Below are 20,063 nucleotides of genomic sequence, written 5' to 3' on the forward strand. Positions count from 1 at the left end.
TGTTGCGTTTATATTTTTGTTGAGTGTATGTCATAACAGTCAGTTGATTTTTTTATTTTTACATTTATTAACAATATCTATTATTTCGGCTTCACTAACACTGGAGAGAAACATTGTGTTTGGATTGATTTTTATGATTCCTGCTCCTTGTTACAACCATCGGGAATTTTTGCTGCCAAGTCAGGTCCAATATTAACAAAGAAGTTATTAAAACCATTAACTATGTTATACATATTATAGATGTCCTTGTTCTTATCAATAAAATAATTTGGATAAGAATTACCTCTTACCTTATTTTTGATTATAGTGTTAAGAATTTCCCAGATTCTCTTGGTGTCATTTTTATTATTATTTAATAGATTGGTATAATTTCTTGCTGGCTCTGATTATATTAGTTTGTTTTTATATAATTTATATCTATGTTCAGATTCTTTTGTCCTTAGTCTAACAAATTGTCTGTATAATGTATTCTTCTTTTTACAAGCATTTTGTAGACCTTTTGTTAACCATGGACTTTTGGTGACAGTACTGTTTTTGTTGACTTGGCGTATTGGACAGTTTATCTCATATAATGAATTGAAAATGTCTAGAAATTTATTGAAGGCACAATCCACATCATTCTCCCTATACACAGTGTGCCAGTCCTGTATTGTTAAGTCATTATTGAGGTGATCTATTGCTTTTTGGGTTCTTACTCGTTTAAATGCAGAGTATTGGGGTTTTACCTGAAAATTACAATTGGAGTCATACACAGTGAACACAGGAAGATGGTCAGTTATGTCACAAATCAATAAACCACTTATATTTTTAGTTTCTATATTCTTTGTGAAGATGTTATCTATTAGAGTTGCACTATTCAATGTAATTCTGCTTGGTCTGGTGATAACTGGGTATAAGCTCATGCTGTACATTGTGTTTATAAATTTGTCAGTTGATGTGTGCCTATTGGGGTTTATTAAATCAATGTTATAATCTCCACAATAAATATTTTTTTTGTTTTTTATTGATGAAAACATTCTGTCCACCCAGTTTGTAAATGTAGCCATATTTGAGCCTGGTGCCCTATATAAACAACTTATAATAATGTTTTTCTTGTTTCCATTATAAATTTCTATTGATATACATTCTAACACATCTTTTATTGTTAACGTCATACTTTCTATTACCTTAAATTTAATATTTTTCCGCACATATATAGCAACACCTCCACCTCCTTTATTCACTCTGTTGATGTAGTTTAGATCATAACCATCCAACTCAAATTGTATTCCTTTTTGCGCATTGAACCACGTTTCTGAAATTGTTATTATACTAAAGGGTTTTGTAAACTGCTGAAGAAATTCTTTGATACTGTTAAAGTTTGTGTACATACTTCTGCTGTTAAAGTGGATAATTGATAATTTACCTTCTGTTTTAACTGTATTATTGTAATCCTGTTCCGTATAGTAGTTGCAATGAACGGTATCAGTCGAAAAAAACATGTTATCTGGGTCTATTTCGTTTTCCAATTCCATTATCTTATGTTCAGTGTACTCAGTTGCTTTTAATTCCAATAATTCCTGGTTTATTATCCTCTATTGTATTATTTCATCTCCTGAAGTAGAGATTATGGGTTTTGATTCAATGGTTTGTGAAGTAGAACTATTTTTTTTTTTTTTTACTTTTTTATTTCTCCATACATTATTGACTCATATTTCATATTTTTCCAGCTCTTTTATGTCCTTAATAACCAGCACCTGAGCTACTTCAGGAGACCCATTCAGTTTAATGAAGACTTTACAATTCCTGACCCATGTATTCTGAATTTTGTTTGTTTTCCTTAAGTATCTGGCTTTTTTAGCAATGTCTGCATTTGTTTTTGTCAAGTGATCATTCAAATAAACATTCGTACCTTTCAATTTTCTTCCTTGCCTCAACAATGTGACCTTATCCTTTCTGTTGAGAAAGTTCATGATAAGCACAGGAGGAGCGCCTTTCTTCGTAGGGAGAGGGTGACAAGCTTCAAGACAATTTACGTCCAAATCAATGTCCCTGGACGCCAGGAACGCAGCGACCTGTTGTTCCGCAGAGCTCTCCTCCATCTCGCCAGGTTCGAGATCACTGCCCTCGGCCACTGCGTGGGCATATGAGCGGGGTTTAATCTTTAAACCAGCCACAACCACATTGTTAATCCTTGAGTACTGCTCCAAGTCCTCAACTCTCTTCTCGAGAGCCTCGATCCTCTTGTCCTTGTCCTCTAATAAGGCTCGTAGTCGCGCGACTTCCTCCACTAGCTTGAGTATCTTGTCCTGCTTATTCTTTATGTCAGCTACGTCCAGTGACACTAACTCAAGCGCCTTTTTAACCTCCTCCGACTCCTCCACCACCGAGCTTTTCTTTGGTCCCATTTTGTAGTGATTTCGTCTTCGGCTGTTTACTCTGCTCGGTACCTCACCTGGTAGCAGCGTGGCTAACCGCTAGCCCCGGTCCCAAACTGCGCTGAAAGTTACTGTTTTACATAAGTCCGAGGTCCAATATCCTTTTTTTTACGTTGTATTTTTATCCATAGCCATTGTCCGTTTAGTCTGATTCTGAAGAAAAAAGTTTTCAAAGTTTCTTTTGCCTCTTCTCACGCTGCTCACACTCGGATAACCCAGAACTCCTCGGATTTAAAGATTAACAAAAGTAAAGCACAGTTAATTAAGATAAAAGAAAAGATTTCAACCTTGTATCAGTAGAAGAGCGGAGAGAAGTCCAGGCGCCGAGGACTCAATCCATTCACAGGGGCGGGAGCGGCCGCCTGCTCTTCCTGCAATCTGACTGGCCACCCTGTATGCTTCTCCATTGTCATTGGCTGTTGGTCATGTCAATCATTGTGCTCGATGTAAGTCTCCGTTGTGTGATCAAACGGAAACAAAACTGAAACCTAGAATAAGACTGCGCGATGTATGAAACACTACAGAACTTTTATTTTGACACAAATTCAGGAAGTGGCTCTGCAGCTGCGCCGATTAAATGCTGTAGCTTCACCGATCACGGACTTTCCTCGTGTTGACAGCAGCGCGTGGTTCGAGAACACTGTATATTTCCATAATCTCTATAAATATGGGAGGGCCGGCCCACGTATGTCTAAACATGCAGCGGCCCACCGGGCAAATGTCCAAAATCACAGATTATTAGTCCGAGCCTGGTCATGGTAAATGTCTGGGGAGGGTACACACTTACACTATGGTTATGGTTAGAGTTAGAAGAAGAGGAAGATTATTAATAGCAAAATAAAAAAAAAAACATGTCTGGGGCACGGAAAAAAATATGAGACCGGGCAGGATTTATAACCCAAACTAAACCCAAGGAAGGATAAACACACTCTCTCTCTCTCTCTCTCTCTCTCTCTCACACACACACACACACACACACACACAACTGTTGACATCTGGCACTTTAACAAAACGCTCTCTTTTTCTGAGCCAAAATTGTTTACTGCCAGCCTGTGAATGTATTATAATAATTAAAGCTGTACTGCCTTTCAAATTTCACAAAACTGACAAAATGAGGTTTTGAAATTACCAGAACTTAACTTCAACCTCGACCGATGCACATGCTCACTGTGCATCGGTGTTGTCTGGTTACAAAAACAACGTTTTTCAGATTTAGAAATGTTTACTTCTTACTAACATTTACAAAATATAGGAAAAGATATTTTATTTATACAGAAATAAACTGTTTTGAGCATTTTACAGCATGTTGGGTTATTTTCTATGAGAAAGCAGCCACTTGACCTGTGCCTCTCTTTGACTGGCCGTCGCAATGTGCTTCCCTGTATCCTTGCACAAGTTGGAGGAAGCCCCCACATGATCTGGCGTCACTATGGTTCCTATCAAAGACTTTATGAGTCGCTACCAAACATTTTTCAAGGTCATCTGTTCTTTGGAAATTTTTCCCATCAGGGGAACTATTTCTATTTTTTTATACAGTGTGAATTTTGATCATATTGGCAATATCTTATTAAGTATACTATAGTTAAAGGCTAATAAATAAAATCAGAGTGGTGCCAAAGAAAATTCTTTTTATGACTTAAATCTTAAAAAATCCAAAGGCAGTACACTTTTAATATTTCACCATTATGATTGGGTGCAGAGGTTGTGAGATGTAGGTTATTACAACCTCTGTGCAAACACTGCATCTTTCATTTAAGTAAATTATTGTCCATGTCATCAGAAAAATGACCAGGCCGGAATTCCATATGCTATATTTTTGTTTAGTCCTACACGTGTTGCTGTGTGTGCAGGGAATCGTGGGTGAAGAGACAAGAAATTTGCGATGGACACTGAATGTGTGTGTGTCTGTACAGACGCCATAGCAATCCACCAATCAGGTCTATATATGGTAGAGTGGCCAGACAGAAGCCACTCATTAGTAAAAGGCAGCCCACCTGGATTTTGCTAAAAGGCTCTTGAAGGACTCTCAGACTATGAGAAACAAAATTCTGTGGTGTGATGAGACAAAGATGGAACTCATTGGTGTGAATGCCAGCGCCATGTTTGGAAGAAACAGGCACCATCCCCACAGTAAAGCAGGGTGGTGGCAACATCATGCTGTGGGGATGTTTTTCAGTGGCAGGAACTGGGAGACTAGTCAGGATTGAAGGAAAGATTAATTCAGCAATGTACAGAGACATCCTGGATGAAAACCTGCTCCAGAGTGCTCTTGACCTCAGACTGGGGCGATGGTTCATCTTTCAGCAGGACAATGACCCAAAGCACACAGCCAAGATATCAAAGGAGTGGCCTCAGGACAACTCTGTAAATGTCCTTGAGTGGCCCAGCCAGAGCCCAGACCTGAATCTGACTGAACATCTCTGGAGAGATCTGAAAATGGCTGTGCACCAATGCTACTCATCCAACCTGATGGAGCTTTAGAATTGCTGCAAAGAGGAATGGACAAAAATGCCCAACAATAGGTGCACCAAGCTTGTGGCATCAAATTCAAGAAGACTTGAGGCTGTAATTGCTGCCAAAGTTGCATCAACAAAGTATTGAGGAAAGGCTGTGAATACTTGGTGTGGTCCGAACAATCTGGAGCTTAATGCTTTAAAAACTGTGGCGATAGCACCTTTTCCTTTGCTCCCCCCAGTAACGACCCACAACAGCACTGTAGTGCACACATTTAAGCTTCTGGGCACCACCATCTCCCAGGACCTGAAATGAACAGCCAACATAGTGGTGAAGAAGGCCCAGCAGAGGATATACATCCTGAGGCAGCTCAGGAAGTTCAACCTGCGACAGGAGCTGCTTGTGAACTTTCACATGGCCATAATCCAGTCCGTCATCTGCCAGTCCATCACTGTCTGGTTTGGTTCAGCAGCCAAAGTGGACAGCAACAATTCATTTCTAAACTGGACGCTGTCTTGATCCGGTATGTTCTCTGACTAGCACAGGAATTGTGAAAAGACGTGGACATCAGCACTTTTTCGACACATTAAGACAGACGTGCGGAGGAGTTCGGCGCGTCGTGGTGCAGCCGCTCGGCGCAAAGAAACGCCGTGATGAAGCCTCACAGGACATGTTGGGGCTTGTCCAGCTCAAGCTCAATTTCTCGGATATTCACACAACAGAAAAGCAACCGGAATCCGTCTGAAAGCCGTCCTGAGAGACCAACACCAAGGTGGTTTTGTGCCGCGTCAAGAGCAGCACGGTGGCGCGTCCCTCAGCTTCTTTTTCCATGAAAAAAAAACTCCTGTAACAGTGGAATGTGCCGGAAAAAGTGCTGATGTCCACGTCTTAAAGGGGCAGTAACACCCCGTAATCTGTTTAATCCCCATAAAATCGTCCCTGAAAGCCATATTAATTTTTCGAACGGTGTCCACCTGGAGGTCTCTTACAGTTTCTGGAAAAAAATTGATGCAGCAAAGATCCAAATTGTTCAGACATTTATTTGCAATAAAAAATAGACGAGAAGGGTGGACCACACCTCACTCAAAGCCTGCTCACAGGCGAATGAAGCAACTGACAGGCATGAAAAAACGCACGCATGCGCACGAGGGATCAAGCTTGGCTGATGCAATCACACATGATTCAAATCCATATGGTTTTTGAAAAAAATAATAAGGTCAGATACTTTTCTAACAGACCTCGTATGTGTTGTCTTTAATTTTGATGTGTGCCATTATTACGGTAAACAAGTAGTAATTGTGGACTAATTGCTGTATCTTGTCTGAGGTAATTGGAGGTAATTGCCCTTTTTTGGGATCAATAAAGTTGTCTGAAGTGAAAAATCGAAGCTGCGCCAACCCCTCGTAGACCTGTCACTACAATATTCGCGCACACAAGCGGCCGAAAGACAGAGTGTGCCCTGTGAGAGCCCATTTGATCTCTCTAGTGGCAGGTGTTGGCCAAATTCCAGGTGACACACACGAACATCCAACACCATTCACTTGACACTTAGAAAATGTGTGGCCATTCGCGCTGTCAGCACAAAAATAGTGAGCGAGCACGTGACCACTTTCGAACTGGCTGTGAAATTTGTGTAAGTGCCGCCACGACTATGGAGTTGCCAAGCAACACACGTGGCGTGCCAGAGTGTCGATTCGCCCCCCTCAACACGTGCCGTGTGTGTTGCCCCACCACCACCACAACACATGGGTGCATGTGTTTCCTGCGACAATTCACAACATTAGGCTCAGTCAAGCACCTCTCCTGTTGGCTCATCTGCTACCTCCAGGCCCCTCAGGACATCTTGATAATAGTGCAGCTACGTTGTGTTCACAATAAGAGTAGTGTGTTTTAAAAAGTGAGTAAAGCTCAAAATCCTTATAGCTTTTAATGCATTTGGAACACTGCACATTCTGTTTCAAATCAAACATGAAGAAAAAGGAATTTAAAAAATAGCAGTGTCTGCATTTTTCTTTGCAAATTCAATACTTGACGATTTATCTTTCCTGTGAATCACTAAACTAATATTTAGTTGTATAGCCAGTTTCTGAAAACTGCTTCACATCTGTGTTGCATGGAGTCGACCAACTTCCTCTGCATTTCTTGGTTTTGCCTCAGAAACTGCATTTTTGATGTCACAACATAGGTTTTCTATTGGATTAAAGTCCTGGGTTTGGGCTGGCCACTCCATAAATTTTGTTGGACTGGAACCAAGATGCTGCTCACTTGTTGGTGTGTTTGGGGTTGTTGTCTTGTTGAAATACACATTTCAAGGGTGTTTCCTCTTTGGCAGAAGGCAACATGACCTCTTCGTGTATTTTGATGTATTTAAACTGATCCATGATCCCTGGTATGTGATAAATAGGCCCGACACCATAGTACGAGAAGCATCCCCATATCATTATGCTTTACTGTCTTCACAGTGTGCCGTGGCTTGAATTCAGTTTCTGGGTGTCGTCTGGCAAACTTGAGGCCCCTAGACACATAAAGAACAATCTTTCCTTCATCAGTCCACAAAATGTTGCTCCATTTCACTTTAGGCCAGTCAATTTGTTCTTTGGCAAATTGTAACCTCTTCAGCATGTCGTTTTTTTCAAGAATGGGATCTTTCGTAGCTTTCATGGCTTCTTGTCCATAGCACAGATAATGATTGAGACCAGGGAATGAACTGTGAGTCACTGAAGCAATAAAGATCTCAAAGAATTTTAATTTTTTGCCTTTGAAGTCCCATGATGCTTCACTGTCACTGAAGGCCAGACTACAAGAAGAATCGTAGTCACATTTTTAATACAACATGCCCATTTTCTGTCTTATGCTGTCCACAGTGGTCACAACGGATCCACTACAGATCCGCTTTGGGAGTAAGTCCAGTTTTACATAGAGAAACCTTCCCATGTAGTCTTAGTCTAGGACCTATTAGACATAGTGCAGTAGATAACTGAAACAATCCTGCCAATGGTGATACAAGCACCAAAGTCTGCACAAATACTCCTTAGACATTACTCTTTTGAAAAAACTGACTCGCCACTTGAATTTTCAATAGGTGACAGATAGGGGTCAATGAAGATTTACACAGAGGTTATCATTTGAAAATGCTCCAATCACGTTGAAAATTATATCACATTATTTGTCTGATCATAACAATTCCAAAAAATATAGTTTGGACTATCTATGATGGAGAGCTCTAGAGTTATGGGGCAAATTATTAGTTAAAATAAAACATTAATAAATGTAATAGTTCTGTGTTGAATGTTTGGTCTCCAAAGTAAAGGTCAAACAAGGTTGACATCCATTAGATTATATGACAGGTGACATATGTTACCCTGTAATGTGATAACTAAGCATGACGGATGGTGCAAACTATTCCTTATTAGAGCCCTATAAACCCAAACAATAATTTGCATAAGTTTTTATTGAAATTGGAGCAACTTTAACTTTTGACCCCTGTACAAACTGAAATAGACTTGTCACCAGTTTTGCTGTTTTTAACCACATAACTCCATAACATTCCATCATAGATAGTCCAAACTATACTTTTTTGGAATTGTTATGATCAGACAAATAATGTGATATAATTTTGTGATTGGAGCATTTTCAAATTGTGATCTCTGTGTAATTCTTCATTGACCCCTACTTGGCTACAGCTACCACCCTGGGATAGTTATTATACATTTTTGTGTAGGCCATGATACACTGAGGCTGGATTCTAAGTGTCGTTTAGTCACCTTAAGTGGTACCGAAAACCTGCTTGGCCCATGGACTAGATGTTTTCTAATTGTTAGACTATAACTTTAGACCTTCTTTGATTACTCTGGAGCTGATCATTACCTGAGTCTTTGCCCTTCTGGTTATTCTTCGATCCATTTGAATGGTGTTTTTTGTTGTTGTTGTTTTGGTCCATGTCTTTCTGGTTTTCTTGCCATTTTAAAGCATTTGAGGTCATTTTAGCTGAGCAGTCTATCATTTTCTGCACTTCTTTACATGTTTTCCTCTCTCTAATTAACTTTTTTAATCAAAGTACGCTGTTCTTCTGAACATTGTCTGGAATGACCCATTTCACTCGGATTTCCAGAGATGAATTAACAACCAGTACGAACATTTGCTGCCTTCGTCCTTAAATAAGAGCCACCTGTAAGGGTGGAATAAAGGTGACGGAAGGAAAAATGCAGACTTTTTTTTTTTAAAAGCCTAATTTTCCTTTTTCTTCACTTTCTATACAGTAATAACAAATTTGATACATTTTTTCTTCGTGTTTTGATTTGGAATAGAATATGCAGCATTCCCACTGCATTTGTGTGTATGGAAATAAAAACTATTTCATGGATTTTGAGCTTTACACACTTTTTTAAACACTCTGCTATTATTTTGAACACAACTGTATTTATGACACATATATGCAACACAAATACTACTAGTAATTTTAAGGCTGCTGCACTGCAGCGCTGGATTTTAAGGTTCCCCAAATACTACAGCTTGATTGAAAAATAAACTATTTTACATTTCCATTTTGATCTGTTTTTTTCTTCCAAACTGCAGAGCATCATCAAATTTACAGACTGAATTTACAAACCCATGCTGCCCACCTATTGTTCTACCGGCTCATCTTAACACAGAAAGCTAGAACTAACAGCTAGCAATAACATGATAAACTGATTATACTGCTTAAGTTATTTCTTGTTATCCATATAAAGTGGATCTGATGGTGGGGAAACCTGCAATTTGTATGTGGAAAAACTACAGTTCTGTGACATTTTTAAATCTGCCATAAAAATACTTTGTCAACTGCTTACAATAGATGTTGGGAATTATTTATCGTTTATCGTATTATTATAATATGATAAATTGTATTATTGTTTATAAGAATACAAATATATAATAATATATATTATATCGTAAATAACACGGTATTATCGTATTATTTATGGTAAACGATTTATCATTTTGAACTATTGGTATTTGGTTATTTTTGTTTATTTTTTTTCTGTGAAGTACTTCATCAGTGTTAAAGTGTTATAACAAAGTTATTCACTTCTACAAAAAACAAACATAACAAAAAAAAGGTTTCCTTGCATGGACTTTCAGAAATGATTTAGGGTCATTTTGGGGTGCTGAATCCGAATGTGAGCTCAGATTTCCTCTGTTACATCACGTTTTTTTTTTTTTTTGCAATCTCCATGTCCGGTTTTGGTGGATTATACAAAAGTTGCTCATTCACTCACAAGTTGGACACCACTAATCATGCACAAAAGCAGCTTCAAAAGCAGTTTTTAAACCAGGTTCGCAAAATGTGAACAAGAGCCATAATATTGTTTATGGTGTGCGCGACGGCAGCTTTTGCTTCAACACTTGATATGAGAAATATACATATATATTTTTTTACTTTCATGTTTGATACTCTGTGTGCTTCTTACGCTGTGTGCTGCTATACAATGCTGCTGGAACCTCAATTTCCCTGAGGGAGCCTTCCCAAGGGATCTATAAAGTTCTATCTAACCTAATCTGTTTTTGTATGTTAAAAACATGATGCGATTGGCAAAAACTAACACCGGATTTGGATTCAGCGCACCCAAATGACCCAAAATTTGTTGAAAAATGCCATACAAGAAAAATTGTGTTGACCAGCGTTATTATCTGAACCTAGGTGAATGTACTTTGCTGTTTTGACATATATCAATTTGGCTTTCACGTTTGCTGTCCTGGCACAGCCAAACTCGTTCTCAAACTCAGAATTACAGTTTAAGAATTAGCACAAAGTGCAAGGGTCTGGTTGACCAGGCTAAAATAAACTGCACTGAAACTACAAAAATCATGAATGTCGTTTTGCTGCATAGCACTAAATATTGCCTCTACTCTCTTGGTCGCCTCTACTGGTGGTTGGCTCTCACTGTGGTATTGTATCACTTCCTGTTCCGGAGCACAGTGGTGTTTTGCTGTATCTGTTAGCTGTTTAATCTGCGCAGTTAGATTGATCTAGTTAACTAGATAACGATTTGTTTCACAGTGTAATCTTCACGTGCCTTAACTAAAGCACTCCCTCTGCTGAATCACCTCTAAATTATTTACACATTATTCACTTTGTGTGTTTTTAGGAATCCGCTAGCTTAGCGCAGCTACTAGCTCTTTGACGGTTTAGCATGGTGGCTTCTCCTGTCTCTCAATTCAATTCAATTTTATTTATATAGCGCCAAATCACAACAAACAGTTGCCCCAAGGCGCTTTATATTGTAAGGCAAGGCCATACAATAATTACGTAAAAACCCCAAAGGTCAAAACGACCCCCTGTGAGCAAGCACTTGGCGACAGTGGGAAGGAAAAACTCCCTTTTAACAGGAAGAAACCTCCAGCAGAACCAGGCTCAGGGAGGGGCAGTCTTCTGCTGGGACTGGTTGGGGCTGATGGAGAGAACCAGGAAAAAGACATGCTGTGGAAGAGAGTAGCATGTCACTAAAATTAATATTGAATCGGTGTGTAACTTTGAAAAAACAATGTCGGACTCTGTAGTTTTCTCTGGGCCCCTCCCCAATCGGACCGGGAGTGACATGTTTAGCCGCACGTTCTCCTTGAATTGCTGGCTGTCTGAGTGGTGTCCAAAAAATGAGGTGGGCTTCATAGATAATTGGCAAAGCTTCTGTGGAAAACCTGGTCTTGTTAGGAGAGACGGCATCCATCACACTTTTGATGGAGCAGCTCTCATTTCTAGAAATCTGGCCAATTTTCTTAAATCCTCCAAACCGTGACTATCCAGGGTTGGGACCAGGAAGCAGAGTTGTAGTCTTACACACCTCTCTGCAGCTTCTCTCCCCCTGCCATCCCCTCATTACCTCATCCCCGTAGAGACGGTGTCTGCTCCCAGACCACTAATAACCAGCAAAAATCTATTTAAGCATAAAAATTCAAAAAGAAAAAAATAATATAGCACCTTCAACTGCACCACAGACTAAAACAGTTAAATGTGGTCTATTAAACATTAGATCTCTCTCTTCTAAGTCCCTGTTAGTAAATGATATAATAATTGATCAACATATTGATTTATTCTGCCTTACAGAAACCTGGTTACAGCAGGATGAATATGTTAGTTTAAATGAGTCAACATCCCCGAGTCACACTAACTGCCAGAATGCTCGTAGCACGGGCCGAGGTGGAGGATTAGCAGCAATCTTCCACTCCAGCTTATTAATTAATCAAAAACCCAGACAGAGCTTTAATTCATTTGAAAGCTTGACTCTTAGTCTTGTCCATCCAAATTGGAAGTCCCAAAAACCAGTTTTATTTGTTGTTATCTATCGTCCACCTGGTCGTTACTGTGAGTTTCTCTGTGAATTTTCGGGCCTTTTGTCTTAGTGCTGAGCTCAGATAATTATAGTGGGCGATTTTAACATCCACAGAGATGCTGAGAATGACAGCCTCAACACTGCATTTAATCTATTGTTAGACTTGATTGGCTTTGCTCAAAATGTAAATGAGTCCACCCACCACTTTAATCATACCTTAGATCTTGTTCTGACTTATGGTATGGAAAATGAAGACTTAACAGTATTCCCTGAAAACCCCCTTCTGTCTGACCATTGCTTAATAACATTTACTCTGATGGACTACCCAGCAGTGGGGAATAAGTTTCATTACAGTAGAAGTCTTTCAGAAAGTGCTGTAACTAGGTTTAAGGATATGATTCCTTCTTTATGTTCTCCAATGCCATATACCAACACAGGGCAGAGTAGCTACCTAAACTCTGTGAGATAGATTATCTCGTCAATAGTTTTATATTCTCATTGAGGACAACTTTGGATGCTGTAGCTCCTCTGAAAAAGACAGCCTTAAATCAAAAGTGCCTGACTCCGTGGTATAACTCACAAACTCGCAGCTTAAAGCAGATAACCCGTAAGTTGGAGAAGAAATGGCGTCTCACTAATTTAGATGATTTTCACTTAGCCTGGGAAAAGAGTCTGTTGCTCTATAAAAAAAGCCCTCCGTAAAGTTAGGACATCTTACTACTCATCACTAATTGAAGAAAATAAGAACAACCCCAGGTTTCTTTTCAGCACTGTAGCCAGGCTGACAAAGAGTCAGAGCTCTATTGAGCCGAGTATTCCTTTAACTAGTAATGACTTCATGACTTTCTTTGCTAATAAAATTTTAACTATTAGAGAAAAAATTACTCATAACCATCCCAAAGACATAGTGTTCTCTTTGGCTGCTTTCAGTGATGCCGGTATTTGGTTAGACTCTTTCTCTCCGATTGTTCTGAGTTATTTTCATTAGTTACTTCCTCCAAACCATCAACATGTCTATTAGACCCCATTCCTACCAGGCTGCTCAAGGAAGCCCTACCATTAATTAATGCTTCGATCTTAAATATGATCAATCTATCTTTATTAGTTGACTATGTACCACAGGCTTTTAAGGTGGCAGTAATTAAACGTTACTTAAAAAGTCATCACTTGACCCAGCTATTTTAGCTAATTATAGGCCAATCTCCAACCTTCCTTTTCTCTCAAAAATTCTTGAAAGGGTAGTTGTAAAACAGCTAACTGATCATCTGCAGAAGAATGGTCTATTTGAAGAGTTTCAGTCAGCATTTAGAATTCATCATAGTACAGAAACAGCATTAGTGAAGGTTACAAATGATCTTCTTATGGCCTCAGACAGTGGACTCATCTCTGTGCTTGTTCTGTTAGACCTCAGTGCTGCTTTTGATACTGTTGACCATAAAATGTTATTACAGAGATTAGAGCATGCCATAGGTATTAAAGGCACTGCGCTGCGGTGGTTTGAATCATATTTATCTAATAGATTACAATTTGTTCATGTAAATGGGGAATCTTCTTCACAGACTAAGGTTAATTATGGAGTTCCACAAGGTTCTGTGCTAGGACCAATGTTATTCACTTTATACATGCTTCCCTTAAGCAGTATTATTAGAAAGCATTGCTTAAATTTTCATTGTTACGCAGATGATACCCAGCTTTATTTATCCATGAAGCCAGAGGACACACACCAATTAGCTAAACTGCAGGATTGTCTTACAGACATAAAGACTTGGATGACCTCTAATTTCCTGCTTTTAAAGTCAGATAAAACTGAAGTTATTGTACTTGGCCCCACAAATCTTAGAAACATGGTGTCTAACCAGATATTTACTCTGGATGGCATTACCCTGACCTCTAGTAAAACTGTGAGAAATCTTGGAGTCATTTTTGATCAGGATATGTCATTCAATGCGCATATTAAACAAATATGTAGGACTGCTTTTTTGCATTTGCGCAATATCGCTAAAATTAGAAAGGTCTTGTCTCAGAGTGATGCTGAAAAACTAATTCATGCATTCATTTTCTCTAGGCTGGACTATTGTAATTCATTATTATCAGGTTGTCCTAAAAGTTCCCTGAAAAGCCTTCAGTTAATTCAAAATGCTGCAGCTAGAGCACTGACAGGGACTAGAAGGAGAGCGCATATCTCACCCATATTGGCCTCTCTTCATTGGCTTCCTGTTAATTCTAGAATAGAATTTAAAATTCTTCTTCTTACTTATAAGGTTTTGAATAATCAGGTCGCATCTTATCTTAGGGACCTCATAGTACCATATCACCCCAATAGAGCGCTTCGCTCTCTGACTGCAGGCTTACTTGTAGTTCCTAGGGTTTTTAAGAGTAGAATGGGAGGCGGAGCCTTCAGCTTTCAGGCTCCTCTCCTCTGGAACCAGCTCCCAATTCGGATCAGGGAGACAGACACCCTCTCTACTTTTAAGATTAGGCTTAAAACTTTCCTTTTTGCTAAAGCTTATAGTTAGGGCTGGATCAGGTGACCCTGAACCATCCCTTAGTTATGCTGCTATAGACTTAGACTGCTGGGGGGTTCCCATGATGCACTGAGTGTTTTTTTCTCTTTTTGCTCTGCATGCACCACTCTGCATTTAATCAATAGTGATTGATCTCTGCTCTCTTCCACAGCATGTCTTTTTCCTGATTCTCTCCCCTCAGCCCCAACCTGTCCCAGCAGAAGACTGCCCCTCCCTGAGTCTGGTTCTGCTGGAGGTTTCTTCCTGTTAAAAGGTCGCCAAGTGCTTGCTCACAGGGGGTCGTTTTGACCGTTGGGGTTTTTCCGTAATTATTGTATGGCTTTGCCTTACAATATAAAGCGCCTTGGGGCAACTGTTTGTTGTGATTTGGCGCTATATAAATAAAATTGATTTGATTTTGATTTGATTTGATTGGTGTCATGATATGGCCTGGAGTCCCTCTCTGCAGCTGCCAGCTCCACCCCACTTCCAGCATCCCTGGGAACGCACAAAGGTTTACGTGACCTGACCACAGACGTTTTTATGCAAACAGACTTCTTGTCAACAAAATTCTGCTGCCGATACTTTTTTAAAAATAAAACATCAAAAACTTTCAAAGGGTGAATCCTTTATTGTCACATATTTACAACACAAATGTAATTCATGTTGCAAATTCCTGATGTGACCATTTTGTTTTAGAAACCTAATTAAGTTTCACCCGCGTCCGTAAACTCGGGTCAGTTCATCGACAAGTTGCCTGTTTCCTTATCTTAAAAGGATCAAAACCTAAAGCCCAAACAGATGTGCAAACGGCCTCATGATTTTGTTACAAAGACAAACAAATGCAGTTTCAGATGATTATCATTAAAAAACAAACAAAAAAAAATATATAAAATAAAATTAATCCAAGTATTTCTCATCATTATAACAAATTCATATTAAGTCAACAATACAGTAAGTTTACGTGTGAAAGTACCAAAGTCTGAGTAAAATACTATCAGCAAGTACTGAAAAATAAGTACTTAGTTGGCAAATACTTGGTGCTCACTATGGTAGTGTACTGAGATGAAGTACTTTTACTGCATTCACCACATAGTGAAGAATGTCACAACTGCTGGTCTGTATCAGTAAATACTACAAAATTAAGTACTTTACCTTGGTCACTTTTGGTCACTTAAGTATTTGTGCTCTGCATTGAAAAGTACTGCAAAAATAAGAACATGGACTTGGTCCCCCAGAAGACAAATATCAGTGCAAAGCTGCACGAACGACGGAGTACTACAGCCACAGAAAACAACAAGGACTGAAGATACTTTGTGACAAAAGCTGAGTTTGTCAGAAGGCACGTGAGAGAAAGTAACCATTTTCTCTGTTTATCATAGTTTTTCAGTATTCCATTCAGTTTATCAATACACCGATCCAATATAACCCATGCAAAGTGAAAACACTGATGGATATCATGTCTTTATTTGAAATTCTCATGGCACATCTGTGTCACCATTTCTGCCCACGTGCACGTCCTTCCTAAATGTTGGGACTCTGGTAGTGACTTTAGCGCCGGACAGGTAAGACGTTATCGTATCACAGTGAATCTTGTCCTTTACGCATCGATCTACCACTTAGCTGTGACGAGAGAAACAACAATTTCTCCAATCACAGCCACTGAAGCTTGCAACTTCTTCAGTCACAATATCTTGATGGCTTCCCTCACTACTCTCCTTGGTGCGTACACCATTTTTGAGGACTTCCCTCTCCAAACAGATTATCTACTATCGCAAATGTCACAGCTGTTTATAATTGAACTCCAACAAAATATTTTTTTGGCTCCTCCTCCAACTCGTCCAAACAGACTTGGTCATAAAATGTGTCATTTGCTTATTTTATATAAGCGCCTATGTTTCCTTTTTTTAATTTAGAGATTTCATTTCACTTGAAGATTTAAAACTGACATTTTTAAAATATTTGTACAATTTAGAATGATTTTTTTTTAACTGTTTATATGTAAAATCCAGTGCAGAATAACAAATATTATATACTTCCGATTAAAGTTTCTCCATTGTTATAACAATGACAGAAATTAGCTGCATTTGTGTCTTTTATTCTCATACTCTTATAATGGAAAATATTCTACTTCCTCTTGTAATGAGATTCTCCTTGAATTGCTGGCTGTCTGAGTGGTGTCCAAAAAATGAGGTGGGCTTCATAGATAATTGGCAAAGCTTCTGTGGAAAACCTGGTCTTGTTAGGAGAGACGGCATCCATCACACTTTGGATGGAGCAGCTCTCATTTCTAGAAATCTGGCCAATTTTCTTAAATCCTCCAAACCGTGACTATCCAGGGTTGGGACCAGGAAGCAGAGTTGTAGTCTTACACACCTCTCTGCAGCTTCTCTCCCCCTGCCATCCCCTCATTACCTCATCCCCGTAGAGACGGTGTCTGCTCCCAGACCACTAATAACCAGCAAAAATCTATTTAAGCATAAAAATTCAAAAAGAAAAAAATAATATAGCACCTTCAACTGCACCACAGACTAAAACAGTTAAATGTGGTCTATTAAACATTAGATCTCTCTCTTCTAAGTCCCTGTTAGTAAATGATATAATAATTGATCAACATATTGATTTATTCTGCCTTACAGAAACCTGGTTACAGCAGGATGAATATGTTAGTTTAAATGAGTCAACATCCCCGAGTCACACTAACTGCCAGAATGCTCGTAGCACGGGCCGAGGTGGAGGATTAGCAGCAATCTTCCACTCCAGCTTATTAATTAATCAAAAACCCAGACAGAGCTTTAATTCATTTGAAAGCTTGACTCTTAGTCTTGTCCATCCAAATTGGAAGTCCCAAAAACCAGTTTTATTTGTTGTTATCTATCGTCCACCTGGTCGTTACTGTGAGTTTCTCTGTGAATTTTCGGGCCTTTTGTCTTAGTGCTGAGCTCAGATAATTATAGTGGGCGATTTTAACATCCACAGAGATGCTGAGAATGACAGCCTCAACACTGCATTTAATCTATTGTTAGACTTGATTGGCTTTGCTCAAAATGTAAATGAGTCCACCCACCACTTTAATCATACCTTAGATCTTGTTCTGACTTATGGTATGGAAAATGAAGACTTAACAGTATTCCCTGAAAACCCCCTTCTGTCTGACCATTGCTTAATAACATTTACTCTGATGGACTACCCAGCAGTGGGGAATAAGTTTCATTACAGTAGAAGTCTTTCAGAAAGTGCTGTAACTAGGTTTAAGGATATGATTCCTTCTTTATGTTCTCCAATGCCATATACCAACACAGGGCAGAGTAGCTACCTAAACTCTGTGAGATAGATTATCTCGTCAATAGTTTTATATTCTCATTGAGGACAACTTTGGATGCTGTAGCTCCTCTGAAAAAGACAGCCTTAAATCAAAAGTGCCTGACTCCGTGGTATAACTCACAAACTCGCAGCTTAAAGCAGATAACCCGTAAGTTGGAGAAGAAATGGCGTCTCACTAATTTAGATGATTTTCACTTAGCCTGGGAAAAGAGTCTGTTGCTCTATAAAAAAAGCCCTCCGTAAAGTTAGGACATCTTACTACTCATCACTAATTGAAGAAAATAAGAACAACCCCAGGTTTCTTTTCAGCACTGTAGCCAGGCTGACAAAGAGTCAGAGCTCTATTGAGCCGAGTATTCCTTTAACTAGTAATGACTTCATGACTTTCTTTGCTAATAAAATTTTAACTATTAGAGAAAAAATTACTCATAACCATCCCAAAGACATAGTGTTCTCTTTGGCTGCTTTCAGTGATGCCGGTATTTGGTTAGACTCTTTCTCTCCGATTGTTCTGAGTTATTTTCATTAGTTACTTCCTCCAAACCATCAACATGTCTATTAGACCCCATTCCTACCAGGCTGCTCAAGGAAGCCCTACCATTAATTAATGCTTCGATCTTAAATATGATCAATCTATCTTTATTAGTTGACTATGTACCACAGGCTTTTAAGGTGGCAGTAATTAAACGTTACTTAAAAAGTCATCACTTGACCCAGCTATTTTAGCTAATTATAGGCCAATCTCCAACCTTCCTTTTCTCTCAAAAATTCTTGAAAGGGTAGTTGTAAAACAGCTAACTGATCATCTGCAGAAGAATGGTCTATTTGAAGAGTTTCAGTCAGCATTTAGAATTCATCATAGTACAGAAACAGCATTAGTGAAGGTTACAAATGATCTTCTTATGGCCTCAGACAGTGGACTCATCTCTGTGCTTGTTCTGTTAGACCTCAGTGCTGCTTTTGATACTGTTGACCATAAAATGTTATTACAGAGATTAGAGCATGCCATAGGTATTAAAGGCACTGCGCTGCGGTGGTTTGAATCATATTTATCTAATAGATTACAATTTGTTCATGTAAATGGGGAATCTTCTTCACAGACTAAGGTTAATTATGGAGTTCCACAAGGTTCTGTGCTAGGACCAATGTTATTCACTTTATACATGCTTCCCTTAAGCAGTATTATTAGAAAGCATTGCTTAAATTTTCATTGTTACGCAGATGATACCCAGCTTTATTTATCCATGAAGCCAGAGGACACACACCAATTAGCTAAACTGCAGGATTGTCTTACAGACATAAAGACTTGGATGACCTCTAATTTCCTGCTTTTAAAGTCAGATAAAACTGAAGTTATTGTACTTGGCCCCACAAATCTTAGAAACATGGTGTCTAACCAGATATTTACTCTGGATGGCATTACCCTGACCTCTAGTAAAACTGTGAGAAATCTTGGAGTCATTTTTGATCAGGATATGTCATTCAATGCGCATATTAAACAAATATGTAGGACTGCTTTTTTGCATTTGCGCAATATCGCTAAAATTAGAAAGGTCTTGTCTCAGAGTGATGCTGAAAAACTAATTCATGCATTCATTTTCTCTAGGCTGGACTATTGTAATTCATTATTATCAGGTTGTCCTAAAAGTTCCCTGAAAAGCCTTCAGTTAATTCAAAATGCTGCAGCTAGAGCACTGACAGGGACTAGAAGGAGAGCGCATATCTCACCCATATTGGCCTCTCTTCATTGGCTTCCTGTTAATTCTAGAATAGAATTTAAAATTCTTCTTCTTACTTATAAGGTTTTGAATAATCAGGTCGCATCTTATCTTAGGGACCTCATAGTACCATATCACCCCAATAGAGCGCTTCGCTCTCTGACTGCAGGCTTACTTGTAGTTCCTAGGGTTTTTAAGAGTAGAATGGGAGGCGGAGCCTTCAGCTTTCAGGCTCCTCTCCTCTGGAACCAGCTCCCAATTCGGATCAGGGAGACAGACACCCTCTCTACTTTTAAGATTAGGCTTAAAACTTTCCTTTTTGCTAAAGCTTATAGT

The 20,063-nt window shown here is 39.0% G+C and overlaps 1 long non-coding RNA gene across 1 annotated transcript; it reads left to right on the top strand.

Moving 5' to 3' along the window:
• Window positions 1-442: 442 nt before the first annotated feature.
• LOC117528018 lies at window positions 443-7,711 on the top strand. Its single transcript, XR_004565654.1, has 3 exons — window positions 443-458; window positions 4,076-4,078; window positions 7,383-7,711. It is a non-coding gene; the product is annotated as an uncharacterized LOC117528018 (long non-coding RNA).
• The last annotated feature ends 12,352 nt before the right edge of the window (window positions 7,712-20,063 follow it).

Source organism: Thalassophryne amazonica, chromosome 16, assembly GCF_902500255.1.
Source record: "Thalassophryne amazonica chromosome 16, fThaAma1.1, whole genome shotgun sequence".
Lineage (NCBI taxonomy): Eukaryota > Metazoa > Chordata > Actinopteri > Batrachoidiformes > Batrachoididae > Thalassophryne > Thalassophryne amazonica.